Source organism: Nicotiana sylvestris, chromosome 9 (genome assembly GCF_000393655.2).
Source record: "Nicotiana sylvestris chromosome 9, ASM39365v2, whole genome shotgun sequence".
NCBI classification, from domain to species: domain Eukaryota; kingdom Viridiplantae; phylum Streptophyta; class Magnoliopsida; order Solanales; family Solanaceae; genus Nicotiana; species Nicotiana sylvestris.
Window position 1 is genome coordinate 167998879 of NC_091065.1, and position 21766 is coordinate 168020644.

Below are 21766 nucleotides of genomic sequence, written 5' to 3' on the forward strand. Positions count from 1 at the left end.
CTTGATGATGAATGCATGCCAATTGATGTTCCTTCCACTTTCAGGGCACTCCATCAGAACTAAGTCCATATAATTTGCAATATGCCTTCTCTCCTGCCTGGGCAGTAGGCACTTGTTGACAAACTCAAAAATTACTTTGTGATATGGCTTCATTTCACTCTTGTGCACAAACTTGGCCTCATTCACTTCTTCATCACAAAATCTCCTAGTGATTGTAAGGGCAAATGGAAGGGAATCCATACTTGGCCATCTCTGTCTGGTGTAATCATCATATCCCCCCAGCAGGGATGTCTAGAATCTCTCCCAGTTTCTCTACATCAAATGTCACTTGAACTCCTTTGACTTTGTTTGTAACTCTGCCATCTTTGACTTCAGCATTTGCCATGAATTCAATGATTTTATTTCTGGCCAATCTCCCATCCATCTAAAGGACCATATCCTTCCAGCCTTGAGCGGCCAGTGTGTCAACCAAACGAACTATCCCTGGTTCCACCAAATCTTTCAGCAATCTTCCCTTAAAAAAATTTCTTTTGCCAAACATGGCAAGCTTGTCTTGTTCACCATCAGTCTCATTTTCTTCTTCACCACTCCATTCCTCATCTTCAAAAACTCTAACTTGTTTACTTTTCACTACAGACCTTGTCCTCTTGGCCAATGAAGGTTCAACAGCCTCAGACACAGAGAAAGACTTCTTGAAAGAAGTCTTGGACTTTTTGGGCTTGGGGGTCTGAACCTCCACTATTGTAACTTTCTCCTGATGGACCTGTTCCATCTCCTCAATATCAACAGTTTCTGAGGACTCTGCAACCTTACCCTTTCCTTTATCCATCATTTTTTTCTTACTTTCGGCCAGAGCCTTTTGTAGATCACTCGCACTCTATTTCACCCTGCTTCTTGTGGCTCTTCCTTTGGGCAAGGAAGTTTCAGTAATTGTTGAGGAGGAAGCCTTTTCTTTTCTTGGAGGGTTTAGGGGCACTGGGGGCTTTTGGTGTGGGAGTTCTCCTTTTCTTTGGATCGTAACTTGTCCCTCCCTTTTTCAAAAGGTCTGCTATGGTCTCTTCAGTTGATGAACCAGGTTCATCTCCCTGTGCACTTAAATTAACTAACCCTTCAGCAGCTTTACCAAAACCACTTCCCTTGACTTCATGCCACTTTCTTCAACATTTTCTTGTACAACCCCACAAATAGCAGGTACAGACAAATCAGCAGTGGGTGATTGATCAACCACTCCTTTCCCTTTTCCCCTCTCGTCACCATATTCACCCTCTCTCTCTCTTCTTCTTTTTCAGATTTCTTTTTACCTCCACTCCTTCTTAACTCAAGTAATTCCACATCCCTGATAGGCCCAACCAAAACAAACCTATTTTCTAAATTCTCAGTCAAGGAAGAACTTACCTTAGAAGGGGATTCTTGAGTCTTCTCAGAGTCAGAAGACCTAGGTCCTTCCCCCTCACTTGCAAATTTGTATGACTCAGAATCAGAGTTAGAATCAGAGTCTTGAGCCTAACTTTCCTTTAATTGCTCATTCAATTTCTTTGAGAGAGCACCAAATGCCACCACTTTGCGAGCAAGCATTTTTACTCTTCTTAGCCTGTGTTTGGGAGATATGCTAGGTGGAGGAGGGGTAGATGAATCAAAGGGAGTGGGCTGTGGAGGAGTTCTAGGGTTGTCTTCTGGGTTTGTCATTGTAGCTGATTTCTTGAGAGAATTAGTGAGTTAAAGCTTTGGAGAAAAAAGCAATTGAGAGTGAAAAAGATTTTTGACGGTTTTGACCTATGAGGGTGGCAAGAATTAATGATGAGTATTTAAAGGGAAATACTCATTTAATGGGAAACGGTAGCTTTAGCGGTCAATTGGAGGTTTAATCAACCTAAAATTGCAGGTTGAACGAACGATTAGGCTTCCCTAGATTTTAGGCAATTTTTGTGGTTAGATTCTAATGAGGACGGAACTGGTTCAAAAACAAACGGATAGGATTTTCTAGAGAGTTGAAGAATTGTTGTAGGACTCTGCTCATGATTTAAATATTTATATTTATAATTGTGCAGAGTGTAGAAAACATACCTTGGCATTCAGATGAACCAATACTGATGAACCAGGTTCTTCATTTAGAATTCTCTTGACCATGCCTCAATTTACCAAAATAGAGAAAAATTTGTAAGAGATCAGTGAGCCATATTAACACATGTAACAGGAGTATACTATTTACAGTATGAAGCTAAGTAAAAATTAATCTAGATATTTACACAAGTTCAGATTTCCTAGCCAAAAAAAAATTCAAATTTTTTTTTTTTTTTTCATTGTGCATTCTGAGATGGTCCTACTAGGTGATCTTAATCATCCCTAATTCCAACTTGTTCCTTTCAAAGTTTTCTCTACTTAGTGCTTTAGTAAAGATGTCAGCAATTTGTTTATTAGTAGCACAGAATTCTATGGTGATCAATCCTTTCTCATAGTTATCTCTTAAGAAGTGATGTCTAACATCTATGTGCTTAGTCCTTTTATGATGAACAAGGTTCTTTGTCATACTTATAGCACTAGTGTTATCACAGAAGATAGGAATGCAATCAACTTCAATGCCAAAATCTATCAGCTGATGTTTGATCCATAGCAATTGAGTACAACAAGAGGCAGCAGCAACATATTCAGCCTCAACAGTGGATAAAGCCACTGAATTCTGCTTTTTAGTGGCCCATGATACAAGGCATGAACCAAGAAAATTAGTCATACCTGAGGTGCTCTTCCTATCCACAAGGAAACCTGCATAGTTAGCATCAGCACACCCTACTAGATTGAAATTACTACCTTTAGGGTACCACAGACACAGATCAGTAGTGCCTTTCAAATATCTCAATATCCTCTTGACAACAGTCAAGTGAGATTCCTTAGGATTTGCCTGAAAACGAGCACAAATCCCTACACTAAAAACTATGTCAGATCTGCTAGCAGTAAGATATAAAAGTGATCCAATCATACCCCTATACAACTTCTGATCAACAGATGAACTAGGTTCATCTATGTTCAATTTAGTAGTTGTTGCAATGAGAGTGCCCATTTCCTTTGATTCATCCATTTTAAACTTTTTAATCAACTCTTTTGCATATTTCTGCTGATGGATCATCGTTCCATTTGGGTTTTGTTTGATCTGTAAGCCTAAGAAAAAGTTACGCTCACCCATCATACTTATTTTAAACTCACTCCCCATTAATTTGGCAAAATCCTTACTTAGTTTGTCGGTGGTTGCCCCAAAAATTATGTCATCAACATATATTTGTACCATAAGAAGATCCTTACCTTTTTCCCTCAAGAATAGAGTACTGTCAATTTTACCTCTTTTGTAGCCATGTTCAAGCAGGAATTTGGACAGTCGTTTATACCATGCTCTAGGAGCCTGCTTGAGTCCATAGAGTGCCTTGTCTAATTTGTACACATGTTCCGGACACTCCTTGCTTTCAAACCCTGGAGGTTGTTTAACAAACACTTCTTTTTTTAGGTAGCCATTCAGGAAGGCACTTTTGACATCCATCTGATAAAGAGTGAATTCCATGTGTGATGCAAAGGCTATGAGGAGTCTTATTGCCTCCAGTCTTGCAACTGGAGCAAAGGTCTCATCATAATCTATGCCCTCCTCTTGGATATAACTTTGGACTACCAGTCTTGCCTTGTTTCTTATAACTGTTCCATCTTCATAAAGCGTGTTTCTGAAGACCCATTTAGTGTCAATTACTGATGTGTCCTTGGGTCTTGGAACTAGATGCCAAACTTTACTTCTCTCAAACTGATTGAGTTCATCTTGCATTGCATTTACCCAATCTGCATCCTGCAAAGCCTCAACAATATTTTTAGGTTCAATAAGAGATAGGAAAGAATCAAAAGCACACAGATTCTTTAATTGTGATCTAGTTTTAACTCCAGAGGTTGGATCAGTGATTATGTTCTCAATGGGATGAGAACTTTGATACTTGTGAGGTTTCACAACCAATCTGCTTGATGTTTCTCCCATGTTATGTTGTTGAGGAACAGAGTCATGAACAGATTGTTTTAGGAGATTGGTTTTAGTTCCTCTTTGTTCAGTTCCCCTTGTCAGATTGCCCTAGATGGAAGAACCTGTTCCATCACATGTTCCTTCTTTTGGTGCAACTTTATCTTGAGCTGAGACTTCACTCAAATCTTTTATCAGCCCAATAGCTTCATCCTCATGTTCTTGTCTCTCAGAAAGAATGTTAGTTTCATCAAAAACTACATGTACACTTTCTTCTACACACAAAGTTCTTTTACTGAATACTTTATCAGCTTTGCTATGTGAAAAATATCCCAAGAATACTCCCTCATCACTTCTGGGATCAAACTTACTTAGGGAGTCCTTTCCATTATTGTGCACAAAGCACTTGCATCCAAATGCCCTAAGATGGGATTTATTTGGTTTTCTCCTTTTAAGTAACTCATAGGGAGTCTTCTCTACAAGAGGTCTAGTCATGCATCTATTAATGATGCAACATGTAGTATTTACAGCCTATGCCCAGAAGCTATGGGGCAGTTTACTAGAAAGAAGCATAATCCTAGCCATATCTTCAAGAGTCATATTCTTTCTTTCAACTACTCCATTTTGTTGAGGAGTCCTAGGGGCAGAAAAGTTATGATCTATACCATGCTCACCATAAAATTCAGCAAACTTAGCATTTTCAAATTCAGTTCCATGATAGACCTGATTGATGCAAGTTGATTACCTATGAACCAGTTCCATCGTCCTGGTTGTGCTTACTATTTTCTTGCTTTTAAAGGATGATCTTACCTGCTTTCCCCTTGCACATGCCTTACAAACTTTGTCTTCCTTGAACTTGATGTTAGATAACTCTATCACCAGGTCCTTGGAGACTAATTTGTTAAGTTGATTCAGACTTGTATAACCAAGTCTTTTGTGCCATAGGAGGGGATCATTGTCCAACACACTCAAGCAAGTAAGTTCATTTCCTGAAAGAGTGGACAAATCTGCAATGTAAATATTGTTAACTCTTTTTCCCTGCAAAACAATTTTGTCAGTAGTAAGATTAATCACAAAGCATTTGATAGAGGTAAATGCTACAAGGATACCTCTATCACACAGTTGTGATACACTAATTAGGCTATATTTCAAGCCATCTATCAAGTAGACATTCTCAATGGAATATGAGTCTGTCTTACCTACCTTTCCAACCCTAATAATCTTACATTTCTTCCCATTTCCAAAGGAGACATTACCTCCTTTTAAGTCCTCAAGTGAAAGGAATTGGTTTTTGCTTCCAGTCATATATTTTAAGTAGCCACTATCCATGTACCATATTTGGCTACTTCCCTTCACTTGGACCTGCAAAAAGAAATCAGGGATTAGTCTTAGGAACCCAAACTAGTTTGGGTCCCTTTCTATAAGCAAAGGGGTAAATTAAATTCCTTTTGGCCCACCCAGGCAGCCTATTTTTCTCTTGGACAAAGGTTTTGTTCTTTTGACTGGCCTTTTCTTTTGCATTACATTCATTTTTGTAATGACCACTCTTGCCACAGTGTGTGCAGATTTTGTTTTCATTAAGAGTGATGTACTTTCTTTTGGGGTCCCATTTAGGTGCTTGGGTCCCATAGCCAAGTCCTCTCTTGTTGCTACTGTGGTGTTCTTGTAGCCAGGATAGTGCATCAGAAGCCTTATTCTATTTGCAAGTTTTGTCTAGTTCATGCTTTACCTTCCCTAGGTCTTCTTTTAAGACTGTTATCTGCTCATCTTTCTTATACAACTCATCATTAATCTTTCCTAGATTTTCTTCTAAGGTGAGATGTGTATGATCAGCTTTCTTCTTACCTGTTAGTAATTTTAGTTTTAAATTTTTAGACCTAAGTTCTAAGACACTGGTGTCAAGTTCAAGAACCTGGTTCTTCAACTCAGCATTTTTATTGTCACTCTCATTAGCCCTAGATTCTAGATTTTTGCACTTGGCTTTTAAGATCACACACTCCCTAGATAGTTGTTCCTTCTCATTGTTAATTACCTTATATACATCGATGAAGTCTAGCAATAGTTCAGATAACCTTTCTTTAAACAGAATTTAATCTTGTCTTTGAGATGAATCACACTTACCTCTTGTTCATCATCTGATTCACCGATGGCCATAAGTGCTTGTTCATCTCCAGCTTCATCTTCTGAATCCTCATCTGATGTTTCTCCCCAAGCAGCAACCATAGCCTTTGTTGATCATTTGTTCCTTTTGGGTTGAACCTGTTCCTTCTTCCTGTTCCTTCATTCAGCACTTTCCTTCTTCCATTCAATTTCCCACTGAGGACAGTTCTTGATCATGTGATCAGTCTTGCCACATTTGTAGCAACCCTCGTTGGTCTGTTTCTCAAGAGCCCTTGGTTTGTTGAAGGTTGTACCTCTTGAAGAACCATTTCCTCTCATTAGCTAATATTTGAAATCCCTTGTGATCATGGTCATTTCATCATCCTCCAGATCTGCACCTTCAGCTAATGTGAGAGCCAGACTCCTTTCCTTCTTGGGTGCATCCATTTTCATGGTTTGACTTCTCAGTTCATAGGCAGTGAGATTTCCAATCAATTCATCCAACTTGAGAGTAGTAATGTTCTTTGATTCCTGAATAGCAGTGATTTTGCTTTCCCAAGTTACTGGTAAGACCCTTGTCAGGATTTTCTTAACCTTGTCTTCTTCAAGGATAATTCTCCCAAGAGATTTAAGTTCATTTGTTAGTGTTGTGAACCTTGTGTACATCTCTTGGATAGTTTCTCCTTCCTTCATAGTGAAATTCTCATATTGAGAATATAGCAGTGTTCCTCTTGATCTCTTTACTTGAGGAGTTCCTTCATGAGCCACTTGTAAAGTGTCCCATATCTCCTTAGCAATGGTACAGCTTAGAATCCTGCTGTACTCGTCTGGACCCAGTCCACACACAAGCTATTTCTTGGCCTTTGCATTCTTTTCCCATTTCTTCAAGTCTTCAGCAGTGTAGTCAGCTCTTGTCTTTGGCACGTCCACTCATTCAGCATTCTTCTTTGTAGTAGCTAGGGGACTATCAGTGACTATGTCCCAGAGTTCATAGTCTTCTCCTATGATGTGATCTCTCATCCTGTTCTTCCACCAAGAATAGTACTGACCATTAAAGAGTGGGGGCCTAGCAGTGGATTGCCCTTCCCAGTTTCCAGGTGGTGCACTCATCTTGATCTTTTCCAAAGGTATTAACCTCTTCAAGGATAACCCGCTTTGATGCCAATTGATGTTTATACATCAATACTACACAAGAGGGGGGTGATTTGTGTGGTACCTAATTTTCGCTTAACTTGATTATAGAAGGACCTGGTTCTTCTATGTGTTTCAACTACTACTGTTTGTGGAATAATAAGTAAAGAAAATAAAGAACACAGAGATTTTTACGTGGAAAACACCTGGCTCAAAAGGTGAAAAAATCATGACCTACTACTCAGTAGGATTTTCCTAAACTTCTACTAAAATCACTAATCCAAAAACTGCATTTACAAAAACTCTTTTGTAAACCTAGGATTAACTCTAATCCCGTTGTGGCACACAGCCTCAACTATTGCGACAACTTCAAGTTAACTCTAACTTGAACACTCTAGGTACCTAATACAATTGCTTCTATAAAAGCTAAAAGGTACAATGTAAAATCACCTGCTACAATTGAACTAGAATAAAAGATAGATACTTGGAACTGGTTCTTCTATCTTGTTCAAGTAGCTTCAGGATTGCACGCTTGAATCACACATAAATTGCTTGCAAAATTGTCGTGCTCTTTTGCTCTTAATTTAAGTTTAACTTCTGCTTATGTGCATTACCTGTAAAAGAGAACAACACTGATATTTAATGGGTTAGTAATTAGAGATTGACTGGGATTCAGATGCTACTCTTCTATCATAGAAGAGTTCTAATTGATTTCATACTCTAACACTATCTTCTTCCTAAATTGTGTTCTCTTCGTGTAAGGAGTCTTTCTCTCATTATCCAATATGCAATCTTTTCAATCAGATCAGGAGATATTACTTCTGATAAGTTAGATTTATCTCCTTCACTTGCATCTCACATGTTTGGGTTGATCATGACTGTGCTTCACAAGATGGACCTGGTCCATGTCTGAGTTCTTTTGTCAGTCTTCAAAACTTCACATGTACTTGGGCCAACAGGAGTTTAGGGTTACATGAGTCGTGTCCAATGGAAAGGGCGGTGTTTGGAAAGTAAAGAATGATGGCTCAAAACTTGGCCTGGGCAAGGTTGGCTGTATCATAGCTGAAGTTGGTAGTGCAGTGAATATGTTAGAAGATACTCCCGAAACCAGAACCTGGGGGCGAACCTCAGAAGGCGTTCCGGTGAAATGGGCTGAGATAGTGGGGTATCCTAATAGGGTGGTCGGGTAATTTATGGGGATGTTAGAGGTCCCACTTGTTCTAGGAATCAGTTCAGGAAAACCAAGTATTGCACTAGGCGGATCTCTACTGTTAGACCAAGCCTCCCACATTTCCAACATGCGGAGGCACAGTGCCCTGTTCTCTTCAGCAGCTACCGACTCTAACGTCGGGATCACCGACAACGGGTTATCATATGAGGGGATGATTGTTGGTAGCTGAATTTCTGACGTCATTTCGACATTTCCTTTAGACCTTATAAAGTATGGGTGCAAAGTCAGGTTACCACAAAACCAACCACCTTAAAGAACAGAATCTAATCTCAACAGCAGACACATCAAACCGATTAGTTTGAGGCAATTAACACATAGGGTATCGCACGTTGGGGAATGAAATGCACCTAAAACGTTAAATGTGTTTCTACATGTTTTGCAACGGTTGCGTGTCTCATCCCGGCTTTGGTCTATCTCCCAAACATTTGCATCTTTCTTTTTCTTTTGGCGCTTTTATTATTTGCTCTCTTTTCTTTGCAGTCTCTCATTATTTTCTCTCCTATTCTTGTTTTCTCTCTTATTTTAGTTTTCTCTCTTTTCTTGTTTTCTCTCTTATTCAAGTTATTTAAAACCTATGACCGGACGATAGAGATTGTCAATGTATCACGACGCCACGTGAATCAGATCATCACGTAGTTCAAAGGATAAATGCGAAATAAATAAATAATTTTTTTGGGTTTTTTTTCAAATATTCATTAAAACAAAAAACTTCTATTTTTTCTCTATTACAAAGACTCGATCATACATACTTAAGAATTGAAAAACTAAAACATACTCAAAACAGACTCAAGGAATGAAAATACAGACTCGAAAAGAGAAAAAAAATAATCAGGAGTACATAAGTGCCCCCAATCCTGCCCTAGGGACACCATTTGGTCTTGCCGCGGGCCTACGTGCCATGTCTTCCTGGAGGCGATAGAGGTTATCCATTATCTGGCGAACAAAGATCATTACTGTGGCGAAGAACATGGACCTGGTCATGTCCTCGCATTCATTGCACTTCATCTTAATGTAGTCGGCAATTCTTCTAACCCTTTCCCTGATGATGCCCTTCTCTTGTAACAACCGCCCAATCTCCTAAGACCTAGCCTCCAAAACCTGGGTGGCCGTATGATTCTGCTCTTGCAAATGTTGTAGGTCTTCCTCAAAATGTTCCATCAAAGTGTAGCAGTGTTCTCTTTCGGCTTTGAAACTCTTGGCTTGTTTAGTCATTTCACCCTCAAGGCTATTAAGCACATTTTTACAGCCCATGACCCCTCTGTCATATCTTTCCTTCAACTATCCAATGAAACTTGCCCGTTCTTCTGCATTTCTAGCCAACTTTGTTCGAGCTTTCGCTAGCTCAGCCTCGGTATTTTGCAAATCATCCTCATAGTCACATACTTTCTATGTAAGGCTATAGATGATCTTTTCATCTTTTCTGCTTTTGACAGGATTCTCAGCTACTATTTTCATTCTCCGAATTTGGGCCCGAAGAACTTCATTTTTCTTGGGCCAACCTTCTCCTTTCACCTTCAGCTTCTTGCGCCTGTATATCATTATTGAATACGACGTTTCTCAATTTTTCTTCCAAAGTGTGAATGGTAACTTGATATTTTTTCTCCTTCTCTCCCTAGGCCAACCTTTCCCAGATTTTATCATCAAAAACTTGGACATGAGGTCTTTTAGCAGGCCTTTCAGGCTCGGGCTCTGGCTCATTATTCGCACAAGACCTTCTCTCAACCACGCAGCATAACCTGGATCCACTTCTCCTCTTGCAAGATCTGGTACCTGGGTGTCACTTTTCAGATATCGGCAACCATTCCAATCCCGTTGGACTAAAGCCTTAGGTAGTGTTGCTTCTGGGTATAGATCAATGACTTGGGTACTCAAACCTACATCTTTGGGTATCACTTGATATCTTCCCAGTTGACTTAGAACTCTTTGCGGTGCATATGATTGGATACTTCTTAGACCCATTATCATTAGGTAGCCTTTTGAAGTCGTCATGTATATGACTTCCGTTATCAGAAGCCATCCTAAGGTCCATTCAATCTGACTTGCCTTTAGAGTTCTTAAGTGGGAGACCTAGGCCTCAAACCCTTCTGGAGAATTGTAGTCTTCCACCCTTTCCTCATAATTCTTGATGAAGTTGCTCTCATCTGAACCATAACTCATGAACTTAGGGTGACGGCGGAGATGTTCGATCAACCACATTTGAAGAAAAATGTTGCAACCCTCAAAGAATTGAGCCCCGGATTTACACAAGGTTAATGCTCGATAAATGTTTGCCAGCACTAACAGAACAAGTGTGTGATCTTTCTTGGTAATGAGGATTTGTGCAATTCTGACCATACGAGTATCCATTGTCTCTTCTACATTCGGAAAGACCATAATTCCCAAAAATGCTACAATGAAAGCGAACCAACGATGAATTTGCCAGAGGATCTTATCTTGTTTGTTTTTTAATCCCTTTTCATGCGTTTCAAACCCAGCTGTGTGCACGAACCTAAAGTACAAGAAGTAGAAAGAACAACATCCTTTGTTTACATGGGCCTTCTTCATTTGCTTGCTGATATTCAGAAGATCAAAGAACTTGTGCATAGAGGGAGCCCTCGGGAATATAAGCTGTTGTTTCCTCAAGTCCTGGCCAAAGTCAATATATCCGGCCATTTCCTCCAAAGTAGGGGTGAGCTTGAAATCTGAGAAACAGAACACGTTGTGGACAGGATCCCAAAAGGTTACCAAAGCTTTGATTAGATCCTCCCGAGGTTCGATTTTCATGATGTCTATAAGGGCACCCAACTGCTCTTTTACCCAATCCTGACCATCTTTATCTAAATCATTCCACCACATGCGAAGCTGCAACTGAGCCTGTTCTATGACCAATTGTGATGGGTTCTGGACAGTATTTATTTGTACCCGTGGAGGGTTAAGGTTAGGGTTTACTCTTGTGGACTCTTTTGCAAAATAAGTTTTCAATTTCTAAAATAAAAATCAACGGACAATGACCCCCCTATGCTACTTTAGCAAAAACGATCGTTTTTGTAAATGTGGCCCCTTCACAATTCCAAACAAATTTTGAGGTTGGGGGAAGGTATTTTATGAAAAAAGACACCTTACTGACAGACTTGCCCGTTCTTCACAAAAATAGCCTTTCGACAATTGAAAAATAATCGAAGGCTATCCCGGCAAGAATGACTTAAGACACAACCAAAGCTGGGTCGGCTTATTCTTTTGACCAAAGCCCTAAACTACACTTTATTTGATTGTTTTTTTGTAAAAAAATGAGGCCGAACCTTATGTGGGTTGCCTACGTATCCCACATCCGGTGAGAATCAGACCTGCCTAGTTCGGTCAATTTTGACATAATTGAAAAATAGGATATTTTACTCACTCTTTTTGAAATACATTTTCCTTTTTTCTTTTCTTTTTTTTTCAAAAATTTTGGTAGAGTTTCGAGGCATTTTCAAATACTGAAATTTTCAGAATCGGGTGAATTTTCTATCCTACCTCACTGTTGTTTTTTCTCTTGATTTTCTTTTCCTAGCCGGTCAACATGCAAGCCGAAACAAATAAATATTCATATAGCACGAAGGATGCATCATGGTCTTTTATTTTGGGTACACCTGTCCTAGACGGACTCAACCCTTGTGTTGAGTCCCCAAGGTCAAATACACGTGATGCAAATAAACGTTCATACTAGGGATCCGGCATAAGGTTATGTTATTCTAAGTTTAAACCTGGGGTAGTGTTCTAGACCTGGCTTACCAGAGCGAACAAACTCGAGCCGAAGAGGGGGCAACGTACCGGGAGCACGAAAGTCTGCCCGGCCTTGTTGCTTGCCCAACCTCATTCTATTTGGTATAACTTCTAACAGAAAGTGGGTCATGCGAACGTGTGCACCGTTTTTTAGAAGACTCAGAAGGGAGGCGTAAGAAGACATTTAAATACATATCAAGTAATATCAAAGCGGTAAATAAATGGCAATTAGCAGATTAGGTACAAAAATACAGTAATATCGACAATAAATAAAGCCAAATAAAAATCATATTTAACAAGCTTGAATTCTTGAACCCTGAACCGGAAGTTCTGGGTTCTCCTCCCCAGCAGAGTCGCCAGAGCTGTCACACCTCTTTTCTACCACCCGAGGGTAATATAAGGGAGTTTTTCCAATTAAAGTGACATTAATCGAAATGGGATTATTTATTCAATTTCAAAGTCGCCACTTGGAATAGTTTCTTTGGGTGTCCCAAGTCACCGGTTTACTTAAAATCCCAAATCGAGGAAATTTTTCGACTTTATTTAAAAGTCTGTGAACCAGAAATTCTAAGTAAGGAATTCTGTTAACCCGGGAGAAGGTGTGAGGCATTCCCGGGTTCCGTGATTCTAGCACGGTCGCTTAGCGATTTATACTTGGCTTAAATTGTTTGACTACTTATTTTTAGGACCTATGTACATTTATCTTTTTACCGCTTTTAATCACTTGATTTATTCATAATGAAAGAATTGAGTTATGCGTACGTATACTCGTTTCCTTTGGCGCGTCAAAAATCATGTCACGTGTACGTGTCCACAATTAATCACGCTTTATTAATTATTAAGAAAGTTTTGGTCGAAGTTGCGCGAACGCATACCTCGATTTATTTTTAGAACGAAATTTATAATTATGTCACACGAACGTATACATAATCACAATAATAGTCTGAGTCGCGCCTATAGCAAACTACGAGTGTTTTCAAAGGCGTTTTTCTATACTAAGTTAATATTAATGTGAGGGCCATAGGTTATGGATTTTATTTGCGTATGGCACACCTCAATTTATTTTAAAAGGAATCATACTCAGTTAAGGTGATCTATGGATGTTTATAAGAGATTATTGTTCTAATCTAAATTGAGGCTCTACTGTATGAACTATGATTTGACGAAAGGCTAATGTGGAAATCCAAATGTTATGGAATTTGCTTGTTAACAACATATGAACAACAATTGTGACTATTATTGATAGTGATGACTTTACAAATTGGGCTGAAAGTCTTCAATCGATTAAAGGCCCCAAAAAATGAGTTCATATTTTATTGGGTCAAAGTTAAGACCTTTCAATAGGTCCGGGGTACATGAAGGGGGGCTCACAATGAAGCTCAAAAATGTTTTGCCTTTCTGAGAGCTATCAAGTCTTTGTGAGTGTTGAAGCCATAGCTCACTAATTCATACCACTTAAATGGGCTAATTATTAAGACCATTTACTTTCTAAATAGTCTATGAGTTGGCCTATTCGGATAAGCCACAACCCAAATCATAGCTAAAAGAAGTGGTTACTTTCTAAATAGTTCATGAATTTCCAACCAATAAACATAATATTCACATTTTTTTACCACCAAATGCTAAAATTAAATGAGTGTTGCACAATCAAGATTTCCACTAGAACTGCATATTCAAACAGATACAACATATATGTTCATGCCCATTTTGATTTTCAATTTGTCTAGCAGGTACTAATCAACATGCATATTTCTTTTTTAGCACTGTAGAAACGCTAAAAAAACTACAATAGTTACTCATAAAGCAGCGTGAGGATATAATCATTTTTACACACTGTAGTAATGCTGAAACATTTCTACCAAATATAATCAAGCATCAGTCATAGCTTATTTTGACCATACCCAACACGTATGGAAAGCTCACATATTAACAAACAGTAATTTTAAAACACTGGACAGAATCACATGGAGGTAGAAAAGACTGAAAGTAAACATTTTTAAACTAGACTACTTAGCCTAAATTCAGCATATGCAAAAGGTGTTATTCAAATCCTATCAACACCGAATATCCTGGCTATTTCATGAATTCACACTACAAGACTTTAATGTAACTACATATCAACTAATAAGAAAGCCAAAAAAAGAGCAGTAATCAAATGACTTAGAAATAAACATCGAAAAGAAACAAAATGTGTAAATATAAACTCCAAAACTCCATGGCAGCAAGACACTCTTCAAAACAAGTTTTCATTCATGATTCAAGGCTCAAGATATACCTGGTTACAAAGAATAAGAACAAGGTTGTGAATCTTCAAGGAAAAAAGCAGCAAGAACAGAGCAGAAAACCAATGAAACTAAGCAGCAAAACCCAGCAATATCACAACATTCAACCTCAAGCCATCTTGCAACTCAAGAACCCAGAAATTTCAACGGAAAAATTTATTCTAACTTAGGTCGAGATCAGCAAGGAAATTGATCAGCTATCAATGGAACAGTAGCTGAACTTTTAGTGCCCTTTTTTAGGTTTCTGAAAATTTGATCTATGTATGTGTGTGTGTGTATAAGTGAGTGATTTTCTTTTATAGAGTGCACAAAAAGGCATCAAAAAGGAATATTCTAACCTAAAATTCTGAAATCCAGAATAGTACAGCCTCTTTTTTTACAGCTGTCTGTCCTTTTCCCACCCAATTTCAGCATATTTTGCTAAAATGGGGACAGCTATCCAAAATACTAGAACCTTCTGACTTTTTACCTTATGCAAAATCAATTTTACCCTTACATTTGCTAAATATTTCAGTTTCAAATAATTCAGACCTAAATTTAGCTTGTTCGATTTACTCATTAGCCCCTACTAGAACCTTCTAGAACCAATCCCTAATTTGATTTCTAATTTACTCTTTAAGGTTTTCAATATTACTTTTTCAAACCCCTTCAATTCCCAAACGACATTCAAAAATCAGAAATCCAACAATCAAAAATCAAGAATGACAGCAAAAATGAGCTACTAATTAGACCTAACTAGATTAATGAACTAATTTAAAAAAAATTGGTTCGATATAATTAGGCTAACTATCATGCAATTAACTTAAATAAACTTATTTTAATTGAACTAACAAAATTAATAGCTAACGCAAACTAAGGATTCAGAAAAAGAAAAAAACATTAAGAAACAAATAAATGGGAAAAGAAAGCATACTGATTTTGGACTAAAAATGAGTGAATAATTGAGATGCAACAAATGAGCCATTGGGCTTTGGCACTTGGCTGGCCAGTTACTGCCGATGGACCACAATCCGGTGGGTTATTTTTTTGGAAATAAACCAAAATCGACATCAATCGTTCGTTCTTGTTAAGAACGATCGACCAATGCAAGTTTTGGGTCAAAACTTTGAAGAAACGGCGGCGGAACAGAAAAGGGCAAAATTAGGGTTTTGGAGATTTCTCATATTTGAAATTCAAGGAATTTGGGTGGTTTTATGGTGAAATGGAGTGGAGATATGAGGTGAGGGGAATGTGGTAGTTGTTTGGTGAAGTTTTGGAGGTTATTGGAGGTCGACCGCCGCCATAGGCGATTTCCGGCGGCGGTTTAGGGCGGAGGTGAGAGAGAGGGGTGAGAGAGGTGAGAGAGACGGAGAGTGAGGGGTTTTGGGGGGTCTCATTTTAAGACAGTTATATATTAAACGAACACCTAGTTCCGAGCCGTTGGATCAAAATAATCTAACGACTGTGATTGAAAGACCAAGAAACGGTGCCATTTTGGGTTAGTGGGGGGCGGTACGGGGTTAGACTATTTTGGGCTTGGACTTGGGTTAATTTGGAACGAATTTGGCATTTAGAAAGGCCCAAATTCAGAAACAAAATTCTTTTTTTCAATTAACCAATTATTTCCTTTTTCTTTTGTTTTCCTTTTTTCTTTTTTCCTTAATTAAAAATCCTAAACTAAATTCCTAAATTAATCTAAAAAAATTATAAAATAAAACTAATTATCTAATTACAATAATTATAAAAACTACTTGATCCTAAAGTAGAAGAGAAAAATCACTAATCTAAAAATTAAACGGTAAAAATGTAAAAGTGAACCATTTTTGTGATTTTTATTTTTCAATAAAACAATTAATTAAAACAAAAAAATCTAAATGCAATGCATGGTATTTTTGACATTTTTTTTTATGATTTTTTACAAGATTAAATGTGCACGAAAAATGCAAACAATTAATAAACATCCTACAAAATCCTCAAAAATGGCAAAAAATTGAAAAAAAAAATCTATTTTCTTTTATTTTATAGGAGCAATTCATATAGGGCAACAATCACATGCTCACAAGCTTGGAGTGGCTTCCCCCTCTAGCTTGGGGGGAGGGAGGTGTTGGGCTGCCTAAAGTCTCAGAAAAGAGCCCAATAGATTAGCTATTTTTACTGTAAAAATTGTACAGGGCGACCTATTTGGTCGCCCCCATTTAACTTATACCCATTTTTTAAAAAACTTTCAACTTGTACCCACTTCTTAAACAATTTCAGCCTGCTTTCTCCTCCTCTTTCTCCTCCTTCGTATTCTTCTTTCTTCTTCTACAACGATCCTCTGGAAAAATATGCCTCTAAGTGATAACAGTTTTAACATTTGTGGTTGTTCATATCAGTTAGAATATTGAGTGCCAATTCTTACTACTTAAAGTTATATATTTTGTCTCGTTTAATCACCACTTCACTCACACATGTTAGTTTTGCAGGCTTCAACACAATACAATTGTGTTATTTGAATCCAACAAGCTGTTATGCTTTGTGTTGTTGTCTCGATAGAATTCTTCGATTCCTCTAGGATTAATTCTCGAAGATGGTGAGACCAATGCGTTGACAAACTTAAGCGTGAGTGAAAAATACGGATATCTTGTATACTGCGTACATATTGGACAAAAGAAAGAAGAGTTTGGATCAGATAGCATAAAACATGAGAGCATAAAACATGCTGAAGTTAATCAAATATAGAACAAAAACTTCAGCTCTAGAGTTGAAGTTCCCAATTACAAAGACAAAACCTTCAGCTCTAGAGCTGAAGTTCTCAGTTACAAAACAAAAACTTCAGCTCTAGAGCTGAAGTTCGCCAGTTACAAAAATAAAAACATCAGCTCTAGAGCTGAAGTTTGCCAGTTACAAACAAAAACTTCAACTCTAGAGCTAAAGTTCGCCAGTTATAAAATAAAAACTTCAGTTCTAGAGCTGAAGTTCGCGAGTTACAAAACAAAAACTTCAGCTCTAGAGCTGAATTTCGCCAATTACAAAATAAAAACTTCAGCTCTAGAGCTAAACTTCAGGCCCGGCTGCTAGAATGCTTTAGTTTTGCGTGATTGCCTTTGGTACTTCAACCCAATATGCTGAAGTTATGCGAAAAAGCGAGTACGCTTGTAATTTTTTTTGCAAATCGGACACAAGTTAAAACGTGACACAAAAGGCGGGTATAGATACAAATGCCCCATTTTAACTTGAGCAAACTTCATTTGTGGCCAGCCGCTAGAAACTAATATCAGTCGCTGGCCACAAAATTGTAGTATGTATTTTATAGCCCAAAACTAATTAAAAGGCTAGCCACCGACTCAACTATCACGCAAGCACAATCCCATCCTTCATCTAGAAACCACTCTTCTCCAATTCCAACCCAAGTTCCAAAATAGAAATATGAAATCTAAGATAAGAAGCAGGAATTTGAGATCATCAATGTCGTCGTATTATACATACATAAAGCCAGGAGCGTTGGTACAACTCAGGAACTCCAAAATCACTGCTAAATCAAGACCAAACGATGCTCATTCTCCAATTGCAATGTGCTAGCAAATACCCAATACAGAACAGACCTCTTAGCACCAACCATAGAGGGCTTAATTTCGTGTTTCAATTTGAAGATTGTTAACCACCGTCACTATATAAATTGTATCACTTCTTCTGGTTTCTTCTTCTCTTCCTATAACCCAAAAAAAAATAGAAATTCCAAACAAAAAAAAACAAAAAAAAAGGGTAAAGAGCTAAGCAAACCTCGCCCATTGATGTTCTTGGATATGGACAGAGGTAGCTGATAAGCTTAAAGACAGAAAGAAAGCGAGAGATTGAATTGTTTCTCTCTCTTTAAGTTTTTTTGTTGTTTTGTGTGTGTATTGTTTGGTGTTATTCTCAAGAAAGTTCAAAAGAGAAATGGTGAGCATGGGCTACATAGAGATCAACGAGGCACTCACTAGTTTTTGTCCTTTAAAAAAGCACAACTGGTGTGGCTTTTATATAGGTGGCACGTGTGACAGACATATAATTTGCTGTTTCAGGTGGGATTTTTTAGTTTACGTGGCTTTAGGATTAATGTAAGTAATGCAGTTACGTTAAAATGGTGCAACCAAGAAATTAATGTGCATAGTAGATTGTATTTACATCAATGAAGTGTTCTGTTTTTCTTTATTTATGCTTATTGTCTTGCCTGTGAATTAATTTCAGTTTTAATGAGGTAACGTGTTGTTTGACGATTATTTCAATTACACAATTGTGTTTACTAATTATGACCAATCACTACATAATATATATATTGTCACTATACAATTTATATACAAATAGACTATCACTATACAATTTATATACAAATAGAGTGTCAATATACAAAATATATACAAAAATAGAATGTCATTATACAAAAAATATACTAAATAGACTGTCATTATACAAAATATGTACAAAATAGATTATCACTATATAAAAATATACTAAATAGACTGTCACTATACAATTTATATACAATTAGCTCTCATTATACAAAATATATACAAAATAAACTGTTACTATACAAAAAATATGCAAAATAGACTGTCACTATATAAATAGACTGCTACTATATAAAAATATACAAAATAGACTATCACTATGCAAAAAATATGCAAAAAATACGACGACATTGAAGATCTCAAATTCCTGCTTCTTATCTTAGATTTCATATTTCTATTTTGGAATATGGGTTGGAATTGGAGAAGAGTGGTTTCTAGATGAAGGATGGGATTGTGCTTGCGTGATAGTTGAGTCGGTGGCTAGCCTTTTAATTAGTTTTGGGCTATAAAATGCATACTGTAATTTTGTGGCCAGCGACTGATATTAGTTTTTAGCAGCTGGCCGCAAATGAAGTTTGCTCCTTCTTTGAGAAAACTACCCTCTATAGCCCCTCAAAATTTTAATAGATTATCACTATATATGTACAAAATAGATTATCACTATATAAAAATATACTAAATATACTATCACTATACAATTTATATACAATTAGCTCTCATTATACAAAATATATACAAAATAGACTGTTACTATACAAAAAATATACAAAATAGATTGTCACTATATAAATAGACTGTTAATATATACAAAATAGACTGTTAAAATGCATACTGCAATTTTGTGGCCGGCGACTGATATTAGTTTCTAGCGGCTGGCCACAAATGAAGTTTGCTCTTTCTTTGAGAAAACTACCCTCTATAGCCCCTCAAAATTTTAATAGATTATCACTAAATATGTACAAAATAGATTATCACTATATAAAATTTTTAAAAAGGCAAAAAAGGGTTGCTCTATCACACCATGTGAGGGTCAAACCTGCGACCTTCAGCTTAGGAAACATGCACTTTAACCACTGAGCCACAGGCACTTATGTTGTCATGCTTATTCCTTTCGGCTACTATATGCAATACGTTTGGGCCGAAGGGTCATTTTTTGTAAGTAGGACAAAACATGGGCTATTAAAATTTTGAGGGGCTATAGAGGGTAGTTTTCTCTAATTTTTTATTCTCTTATTTGATTCCTGCAAAATTGATAGATAATTAATTTCGTTTTAGTTTGTAGCTTAAGCTTGCTTATAGAGATTGTAGTGTGGGTCAAAATAGGGAGAAGTGCACAACTAGCCATTCTTAGGGATGCTACTTAGAGATTAGTCCGTATTTATTTTGTCCTGAAAATTTGAACTAATTTTTTTTATTTCAGGACAATTCAGGAATTATCCCGAAAAATTGAATTAGAAAACTAAAATTCAGGACATATTAGCTAATTCCTAAATAGCAGCCTTTTAAAGTGGCTACGTGTGTCATTTCTACGCCAAAATACACGGCGCTAACCAAGGATAGGCTGAAATAATTGTAAAGAGCCCAAACAAAGTGTAGCCCAAACTGCCTAGGGCTCTAATTCTATAATTCCGCTCACTTTTGCCCTTATAAATAAAGCCACAATGTCTCTGTATCTTTGCTAGGGTTACAGAAGTTGCTCCTTCTAATGTTAATCAACTCTCTTCTCAAATTGTGCAGCTTAAGCTTTCTTATAATTTTCTTATATGAAGTGGATCTTTGGTTTATAGTTATTTGTTTTTTTTTTCTGTTATGAAATAAAGACCTCTTTTGTCTCTGATGATGAACAAAATATAACTTTCGTTCTTCTGAGATTAACTATGCGGAAAGTTATGGAGACCTGAACTGAAGAGACAAAAGAGTGATTATTATTTCACACTTTAATTTTTTTTAATTTTTTTTTGGAGCCGATGGTCTATCGGAAACAACCTCTCTATTTCCTTGGTAAGGGTTAAGTTTGTATACATATTGTCCTTCCCAAATTATTGGGTTATTATTGCTGTTGTTGGTTGACTTTATTTTTTTTCACTTTAAATTTTCTTTGCTAAAACGAGATTACTATTTTTTCCCAATGTCAAAATTCTCCTATTTTCTGTTCCCTGTTCAAATGGAAAGGATTTGGAATGTAACTCCATTAAAAAGCCTTTTGACGATTATTTTGATGCTATATAAATATGATTCAGTTTTAGTTATTACATCTTTAAAAGATGACAAATATAATAACATAATAACAAAATTATTTTGTTTAGATTTTGGCAAGTGGTTAGGATAATCATTTTGGGTTAAAGAGTGATTTTCATCCTCCCATATTCCATATTAAAAAGATTTTTTTTCTTAAGCACTTTAGCTACTGGCCTACAATTCACATTTTGAACATATTCAAAATTGTAATTACATTAGCGAAAAACATCCCAACGATTCTCTGTTCGAGTTTTGCTATGGAGCAATAATTAAATAGAAAAATATAAACATTTCTGTGTCGTGTACTTAGGGGCTGTTTGGTAGCTAGTTACAGGCTAAGTTATTCATGTATTAGGAGTAACATAATTAATACTAGCCTTAAGTTACTTTGAACAAAAGTCAGTATAATTAATGTTCTGTCTGGTTGCTTTTTCCATTGAGGGTATAAGTAATAAATGGATGAGTTATACAACAAATTTATATTTTATTTATGCAAGGTAGGATGTAGAAAACTAATACATATATTAGTAGTAATGGATTAAACAATCAAATGATAAAAAAACTCTCATATTTATTTTAAACATATTGTATAATCAAAATAAAATAAACATTTAACAAAGAATAATTTCTACATTACAATCCATAAATTACTAATTCACGCATTATTAATTCTTACATAATTAATTTCTTCATAATTAATTCATGCATAACAAAATCCTGGATAACTAAACCTTACTTAATTAATCCTTACATAACTAATTCATACATTACT

General features: G+C 36.8%; 1 non-coding gene across 1 annotated transcript; it reads left to right on the forward strand.

Annotated features, from left to right (window-relative positions):
* Positions 1-20585: 20585 nt before the first annotated feature.
* Positions 20586-20668, forward strand: LOC138878807 (small nucleolar RNA Z159/U59). The gene has a single exon (XR_011402583.1). It is a non-coding gene; the product is annotated as a small nucleolar RNA Z159/U59 (small nucleolar RNA).
* The last annotated feature ends 1098 nt before the right edge of the window (positions 20669-21766 follow it).